This window comes from Gymnoscopelus microlampas (genome assembly GCF_963454915.1).
Source record: "Gymnoscopelus microlampas genome assembly, chromosome: 14".
Classification (NCBI taxonomy): Eukaryota; Metazoa; Chordata; class Actinopteri; order Myctophiformes; family Myctophidae; genus Gymnoscopelus; species Gymnoscopelus microlampas.
Window position 1 is genome coordinate 2,525,474 of NC_139951.1, and position 9,660 is coordinate 2,535,133.

At 40.2% G+C, this 9,660-nt stretch overlaps 1 protein-coding gene across 1 annotated transcript in view; it reads right to left on the minus strand.

Moving 5' to 3' along the window:
• LOC311059730 (von Willebrand factor A domain-containing protein 2-like) overlaps window positions 1-9,271 on the minus strand; it is a 50,049-nt gene extending 40,778 nt beyond the window's left edge. Inside the window, exon 1 of the mRNA XM_084077765.1 lies at window positions 9,063-9,271. The gene's annotated coding sequence lies outside the window, so the exon portion shown is untranslated. The remainder of the gene's footprint in view (window positions 1-9,062) is intronic.
• Window positions 9,272-9,660: the final 389 nt, after the last annotated feature.

Consider the following 9,660-nt stretch of genomic DNA (forward strand, 5'->3'; position numbering starts at 1 on the left):
ACCCGACGACAGTATTCAAAATGTTAGGGCGTCCATTTTAGGAATGTATTTTTTCTTTTAATGGCCTTTTTAACGGTAAGCCTACAGCCGAAAAATTGCAGATCTACAAACTCACAACACGATCGACAGTTTTTCTGTGCAAGACACAAGCGCGCAACCAAGTATAAATTGGGCAAAACTCTAACTCTAATCCCTAAACCTAACCTCTAAATGTCTACTGAATCTTTTTCAAATTGTAACCCCATCTCTAAAAATCTGTTTTCGGCCCCGCCCGCTGGCGTAGTGGTCCGGGCACCTAGGCTCTGCGTTACGTGTATTTCTCATATTCTACTATACTTGTGGGGACATTTGGTCCTCCCAAACACGCACGCACGCACACTCAAACACACACTCACACTCACACGCACACGCACACACACACATAAACCCGACGACAGTAGCATGCAGAGGCCCCAGGTGGACACCAGTGTGTTGACAGAAAGCCTTTATTCCACTGGTCCTAAAATAGAGTCCAACCTATACTGTTGGTCACTGAATGTCAGGGTCCCATTGCCATGTAACTACTAGACCCAGTTCTAACTGATAAACCAGGACCAGTTCTGAACTGTTTAGACCACTGGGCCCAGTTTGAGCTGCGAATTTTTGATTTTTAAGATATTTTTGGGGGCTTTTCTGCTTTCATTTATAGTGTATAGTGGAGATGGACAGGAAACAGGGAGAGAGAGATGAGGAGAGACATGCAGCAAAGATTGTCGGAAACCGAACTCGAACCCGCGATGCGCTGTCAGGCTACATTAGAGCCAAAGTGCGGTCCCCGGACCGCACTTTGAGAACCACTCCTTTAAAAGTCAGAAGATGGGCGAATGAGCAGCACAGTAAATCAAGCCACAGGCCAAAGCGGCCTGAGGGCCCCCACGTTTAGCAGACACATTTCTAACAGGTCAAGAGGTCAGCTTGGGTGACCAGACAGCTGCCTCAGGGGGTCTAAACGAGAGTTTTCCACACCTGAATGTTTGTTAACGACAGGTGCTAAGGAGAACAGGCGGTTAGCGAAAAGCTAAACGCTTCCTCCGCATACTTGCAATTAAAAACGTTTTAACTGTGCAATAGAGCGTTTTATCACCATTTCTAGGTGAGGCCGAGGTTGCACTTGAAGCCTAAAGGGCCTTTAATACGCAAAGGAAGTGAGACAGATAAACAATCCCAAAATGTGCCTGTGGACATTTTTCACATCAAAGTCTTAATTTTGGTTATGCCTCATAATATTCATACAGGTTGATGGTTTTATTCGCGGGGAAAGATCAACCACGTATCGCCACGTAATATTTGCGTTCCGTGTGGATGTACTATTCATGACAAAAACTGCAGTTTAAAGCTACACTGCACCTCTCACGTCTTACTGGGGATTCAAACCCAGGTCCCAGAGAGCCTGCCTGCTTGCTCAGGGGAGATATAGAATTTTGACCCTCGGGCAGGTCCACTTGTCAACCAGTACGTGGTCCTACCAGAACACAGGGATCTAATTTGCGGAGACCAAATACAACCACCTCAGTTGTGTTAGTTATATTGTATATTGCTTGATTCAGTATTTAGATATTTGATGTTCATTTTATCAGACACGCCCTCTTTCCTATGCAAACCCATTCAAACTCCATTTTAACCATGATAGATTCATCGAAAACACCCGTCCTTGGTTCTGGTGACTGATACTGGCCTTCTTATATGTGAGGGAGCTGTTTTTTTTTCAATAACTTTTTCATGTATTTTATTTCATTTTTAAATATCCCTCTGAGACATGACGCCGTGAAGATGTTTAAATCAAAAGTATGAGATAGTGTGAGGGGGGGGGGGTCTTGTGACATTTTGACGACCCCCAGAAGTCTGTTCTCACAGCCCGGGGTTAAAGGTCAAGCCGCTCCAAAGAAATCCCAGGAACTGAATTAAGGGACTGTTGACAAAATGATGTCCTGCACCATCCCCCCCACCATCTCTCTTACACACAAACCCACCAGGACGGCTGACTGCTTTTAATGAAGCTACCCCCCCCCCCCCCCCCCACGCTCTCTGCTATATGAACTCCAACCAAACTGAAGTGCGGCCAGAGGAAGAACTTATCACACACTGTTCAGGAGCCTATAGCATTATACCCCTTTCGGCAAAAATATCCAACCTACAAGCTCTACTTTAGAAGCGCTTCAGGACTTAATGGGAGACAGTGGTGGAAAAAGTACTCACGTTTTTTACTTAAGTTTTACATACATTTACTTGAGTAAAAGTACAAAAGTATTGGCATCAAAATATACTTGAAGTACCAAAAGTAGAAAGTACTCATTATGCAGAATGTCCCATTTCACAAGTTATGAAAATGTATCAAACATCGTTAGAAAATAGCAGATCTACAAGCTCACAATGCGTCGCATGGCAACGCATTGTGAGCATTGTACATTTGGGGACCCCCAGTTTGGGAACCACTGCTCCCCACAGACACGAAAGAGACACTAGTAAAGAAGCTACAACGCATAAAATGGGTCGTGACTCAGACTTGGAACCTGTGATTAGCTACACGCACAAACTAGTCGAGCCCCCAGCGTGCGCACACACACACACACACACACACACACACACACACACACACACACACACACACACACACACGCACGCACGCGCGCGCAAGCAAAGCACCTCTTTAAGTATTATCTTCATGTACAAAGCTAGCATAAGGATTTAGCTGTGTTTGTGGAGTCTAGCCGGCTAACAAAGGAAGATCGTGGTGCCCCCCCCCGTCCCCCCGTCCCCCTAAAAGCAGGTGTTTAAGAACACGGTGTGATAATATATCTGACCTGCTTTTGATGTGTATAAGGATGTGTATATGGGTGGGGGGCTCGGGCGGTGTTAGGTGGGTGTCCGGGGTGGGTGGGTGGGTTGGTGGGGAGTCGGGTGGGGGCGTGTAGGGGTAAGGAAAAACAGATGCACAAGTCGTGTCTGAGAAAGTACACGTTTTAACAGGGGTGTTTACAGAGCACGCGTATGGAGGGAAGAGGGTGTGTGTGTGTGTGTGTGTGTGTGTGTGTGTGTGTGTGTGTGTGTGTGTGTGTGTGTGTGTGTGTGTGTGTGTGTGTGTGTGTGTGTGTGTGTACTTGAATTACGTGATGGTCAAATGTCCACAGAAGTATAATAGAATATGAGAAATCGTGTCAAGCAGGGACCCCTTAGCTCAGAGTGAGATGAAGTAGGGACCCCCACTACATATTGTATACATTGTGTTGCATATTAAACTTGAGTTGTGAACTTGTAAATCTGCTATTTTCGGCTAAAGTTCCCCTCAAAATAGGGATTCTATAGGGTGGTATAGTTCAGTGGTTAATGTAAAACTATATATATATATATATATATATATATATATATATATATATATATATATATATATATATATATATATATATATATATAAATAGCAGATTTACAAGTTCACAACTCAAGTTTAATATGCAATATGCAACACAATGTATACAATATGTAGTGGGGGTCCCTACTTCATCTCACTCTGAGCTAAGGGGTCCCTGCTTGACACGATTTCTCATATTATATATATATATATATATATATATATATATATATATATATATATATATGTATCACACAGAGAGAGAGAGAGAGAGAGAGAGAGAGAGAGAGAGAGAGAGAGAGAGAGAGAGAGAGAGAGATACAGATCTGAGCGGCTCCAGGACTTAGTCACTGTTCTGATAACCATCAACAGGGGACATCTCCTACTCTGCGCACACACACACACACACACACACACACACACACACACACACACACACACACACACACACACACACACACACACACACACACACACACACACACGCCCGTGCGCCTGGCTCAGCAGATGAAAGCAGGTCGGTGTGGCACCAGAGCACATGTACGATAGGACATGCTTTCACACACACACACACACACACACACACACACACACACACACACACACACACACACACACACACACACACACACACACACACACACACACACACACACACACACACGCACGCACACACAGCGAGAGAGAGAGAGCACACCTTGCAAAACTTGGCTGCCTCTTCACAAGCATTCCAATGGATGCTTTTATCCCAAGCTAACTCTCTCTCTCTCTCTCTCTCTCTCTCTCTCTCTCTCTCTCTCTCTCTCTCTCTCTCTCTCTCTCTCTCTCTCTCTCTCTCTCTCTCTCTCTCACACACACACACACACACACACACACACACACACACATACATTCCTGCTCTAGCGGTATGAAATGTTTCATTCTACGAAAGGCACGGCTGCAGAATTAATCTTTGAACAATGTCAAACCTCCAAAACTAGTTTTCCTGTGTTGTATAATGTATGCACAGTATACTGTATGTAACAGGTGGGACCATACAGTAGCACTAGCCCAGAACAGACAGTATATAAGGGAGGGGGAAATCCCAAGAAATTTCACAACCTCCCTTCGTTCACAGACTTTCATCAGGATTAACCATTATTGCAATGATATTGCATTTAGCTTGGCGGCGTGACCGGTGTTGTCTGTCTCTACTCGTCCATTGAGACATTTTGACCCCGGTGTCAGCCACGATACTGACTGGTTGACAAGTAGCCCTGTCTGAATCTCATAAGCCCAGTATCTCTAGTAGTAGAAAGTACAATATTTGCCTCTGAGATGCAGTGGAGTAGAAGTAAAAAGTACTGTAAATTGGAAACAATAAAGTAAAACATTCATTAAAAGTGTACTTAAAGGGATATTTCACTTTCGAAACAATGTGGGTCATTTTATCGTCTACTCTGGATTGTGTGAGCCCCCTAGACAGTTTTTAAGTTGCTTGATTCAGTGTTTAGATATTTGATATTCATTTGACCAGACACGCCCCCTTCCTATACAAACCCATTGTAACTTCAAACTCCATTTTAACCATGTTAGATTCATCAAGAACACCCGTCCTTGGTTCTGGTGACTGATATTGTCCTCCTAATATAATATGTTTTTTCAAATACTTTTTTCATTTATTTGTAATATTCTTTTTGGAAAATGAAAAATATTTAATACAATAAAAACATTTTTTAAAATAAATAAAAAAAGTAATTGAAAAAGCACGGCCCCCTCAAGTTTTAGGAGGGCATGATGAGTCACCAGAACCAAGGACGGGTGTTTTTGATGAATCTAACGTGTTACAACTGGAGTTTGAAGTTATAATGGGTTTGTATAGGAAGGGGGGCGTGTCTGATAAAATGAATATCAAATATCTAAATCAAGCAACTTAAAAACTGTCTGGGGGGCTCACACAAGCCTGAGTAGAAGATAAAATGACCCAATTTTTTTTTTTTATGAAATATCCCTTTAAGTACAGCACTTGAGTAAATGTACTTAGTTACGTTACACCACTGTGTACAACCATTATGGACTATTACTCCTTGCTATCACATGACTGATCACAGGGATCATGGACAGTTGACAGATGACCCTCTGACCTGGTCTATCTATTTGACATGGTGAAAAGTTTGAGAACCATACATGGGCAACTGGCGGTCCGGGGGCCACATGCGGGCCCCACCTTTACTTAATGCGGCCCGCAGGTTAATATCGGATTACTGATATATTATTGATTTCAGCTGTTACAATTCCAAACATGCAAACATGACCCGCTTTAATTACTTCAGTCTATATAGTAGCTTAATGACTATTTGTATTTAAGTTCATAAAGTTAGCATAAGTATAACTAAATGCATTTGAAATTAAATAAATGTGTTACTTTTCAGGATTCCAACTCAAAAATAGCAAGAAAAATCATCTGGATTACAATTAAAAAATAGCAGATCTAGATCGGCTATTTTTGCTACTTTTGTGTGACATAGAATGGCATTTTAAAAAGTTAAAACACGGAGATAAGAGGTGTCTGCCCGACAGTATATGCAAAGTGTGGAAATATAGTGGCCCTCTCCATCATCAACGTTGCATCACCCCTGCCCTATAAGCTTTCCTATATTCCCTCTTGTTTGCTCTTCCATACATGGAACTGTATACAAGTGGGATGTACAGCCATTATGGACAATTACAGGTTACTGTCACATGACATGATGATAACAGGGTTGACCACATGATCACGGACACTTGACAGGTGACCCTGTGACCTGGGTCACCTATGTGACATGGTGACCTGACACTAGGGTCGGCCCGATGGCAACATTTTGGCTGACAAATGATTGTCGTAAAAACGACCGCGATTAACGATTTCATTGTGTTTTTGACATATCAATGAAAAGTGCATTTCCGTTTGCCTTTTTGGCTTCTTGAACAAACAGGACAGATATGACAAATAACTTCAATATACAAAGAAATGCCTGACCAATAATCAACATAAATAATGTAATATACAGACCTGCATTTATGTAATAATGTTATACTTAATTTCCACCCCCTCAAAAATTGCTAAAATACACAGCAAAATCATCAGTGTTAATTCATTCATTTGTAACTCTGAGGGTGTACAATTGTAACCGGGTCCATTTGGTTACAATTGTACACTCCCAAATTAACACTGCATATTTTACTGTGTAGCTGATGTACAAGCTCACAATGCATTGCATTTTGTTTAGTACTTTCACTCCGGTACTGTAAGTATATGTTGATGCCAATACTTTTGTAAGTTTATTCAAGTCCATTTTTTAAATACAAGCTTTTTGCTTGTAAGAGAGTAGCCTAATGTTACATAGTGACATTGCTACTTTTACTTAAAGGTAGGGTAGCCTAAGTGATTTTTGTTGTTTGTTTTTGTAAGTGAGATGTATTTATGTTAAAGCTCTATATTGTGATAGTACTCATTGCTATAGAGTGTTTGTTCAGTAAATTAACAGGAGACTCCCTATCTCTCCAACTTTTTAATAAACAGAACATGCATTTTCAGGTGGGTTGCCAAATGTCAAAAAAAAAAAATCCAATTGTGTCTGCTTATTTATTTGTGTCATCATCACTTCCAATTTAACTTGTTTATCCTTTATCCTGTGAGTTCTCTCACTAAAATTGGTATCCCGACCTAAAATTCAATTATTCTTTACCAAAGAGCTGGAGAGACAGGGCAGGGAGACTCCTGTTAGGCTACTGAAAAAAACTAAAAACACTATAGAAATGAGTACTATCAGAATATAGAGCTATTTAACACTTATTGTAACAAAGGAAAATCACCTACCCTACCTTTAAGTTAAAAAAAAAACACTGTAAAATAGCACCAGTAAAAACTCAGTATGCAAACACAGCATGTTGGCCACGAGGTGCCTTCTGTTTTGAACAGTGTTGTAAGTGAGCATGTCTGCATAATTACAAGGAGAAGCGACTCCATGCACAATCCTGAGTGCACTCAAACCTAACACTTAAACAAAATGCTTTGATATCTAAACATGTGGCTTTCGTGTCTGCTAAACATTATAATGGACCCATGCAGAAATACAAAGAATGTTCAAACAGCAAAACAGCACGGTTTTTAATGTCTCTAAACACGTATAGGAGGCGAAACTATTGCCTACACGTCGTGTATAGGCTATATTTCTGCATGAATCAACTTGAGAAACTGACTACTTATCTATGTGATTATACTGTTTCTTTACAATTCTAGGTGCTGCCATACAAGTGTTTTTGCTATAGTATTTTTTTCTGCAGAAACGGGCTCTGCTTTATTGCACATGTACAGGCTATTATGCCTTATTATCAACTTTTTCTTCAGTTGCCATTATTACGTTATGCTTATGAAGGCTTCTTCTTATGTTTCTATGTATTTATTTATGTATTTGTTTGTTTGTTTTTTGATTATATATGTAGGCCTATTTATTTACTTAGTTTTTATTAGGCTATTCAAGAGCCCAATAAAGAAACAGTTGTGGCGCAGTACTTTTGAGGACCTCACATATAGTTTGCATTTCATTGAATAAACAAAAAACCTTCTTGATTCTTGAGATATTACAGGGTTATGACATGTCAAAATAAACTCTATATAGCTACTGTAGGCTATCTGTTCCAGAGACAAACAGTGGTGGAAATGTATCATGATTGTCATCATATATGATCGGCAACAAAAGTATATATTTAATGAAAGCATGTTCTCTGATTTAATGCATCATCATTACTGTGTGCATAAATAAGTCTGTTTAAAGGTAGGGTAAGTTATATATATTTTTGTATCATTTTTTTGTTAAAAGGTTAAAGCACTATATTGTGATAGTAATCATTGGTATAGAGAGTTTGTCCAGTAACAGGGGTCTCCCCACTGTCTCTTTAATGAACAGAAAATACATTTAAAGGTACAGTAGGTGAACACAATGTCAGCCAATCAGGAGAGAGTACCCATTTATCAGCTACATTTTTATAGTGTTCCAGTTCCAATGTTGTCTGCTCATTTCTTTGTATATCAATCAATCAGTATATAGAGCTATTTAACATTTCTCTACCTTTAAGAAGTCATCTCGATATGTTGCTGCAGGTTACACAGGTATTCTAACAGCCATGAATAACAGGTGTTTAATAACTGATATATATGCACATATCAGTGATGGAAGAAGTACTCCCATGTTTTACTTAAAGTAAAAGTATAAATACTGCAATGTATATTTACTCTGAAGTCTGTTAAAAGTCCTGTATTAACATTTTACTCGAGTCAAAGGAAGCTACAAAGGTATTGGTATCAAAATGTACTTCAAGTACCAAAATAAAAGTACTCATTATGCAGAAATGTCCCATTTTTCAAAAAGGTATGCTTTTTTTTAAATATCAGTTCTACAATCGAGACTACAATCGTGAGCTTGTAGATCTGCTATTTTCAAGTACCCGGAATATATAGGGCTGAGAGTGGTTAATGTCGGGTTTTTTTTAAATAATAATCAAAATTTACAAAATAACTATAACCAAAGCTTGCATATAATTGCAGTGGAGTAAAAAGTACAATAGTCTTAGAGTACCTTTTCCACCACAGGTATACTTTTACACCACCAGACCAGACATCGCATATGCATACAGCTGTTATGATCAGAGATCCTACCATGCGCTGTCCAGTAGTCAGTAGTGAAGCTGTCCTCTCTCTCTCTGTGCAGACACAGCTCTAATCAAGTCAAATAAAAAAAAAATCACAACTCCACAGTCAGTGTGATCCGGATCAGATACACAGACGCGTCCTCCAAACCAGTACACACACCTCCTGGTCCTCCAGAGTCCAGATCAACTACACATATACGCGCGCGCACACACACAAACAGAAGTCCACTCCAACCCCCGTCCCGTAGCAGGGCTCCTCCAGACAAACCTCCTTCTCTCACATTTAGAATGTATCAGCTGGAGGAGACCTCTCTGAATCATGGACCGCCCACCTACCTATACAGCTGAATACTGTCGGGGGGGGGGGGGGTTTGCCTCCAGAGGTCACTGTTCGTCACTTTACCCCACAGTGGCTGCAATGATTGATTGGATGAATTCCAATATATATATATATATATATATATAGCCTATATAGAATCACGGCACCCCGTGGCTGTGTTTTTTTTTTTCAATTACTTATTAATTTATTGTATTTTATTATTATTAAAGTTTTTCTCCTAAATAAATGGAAAAAGTGATTGAAAAACCATGGCCCCCTCACAGAA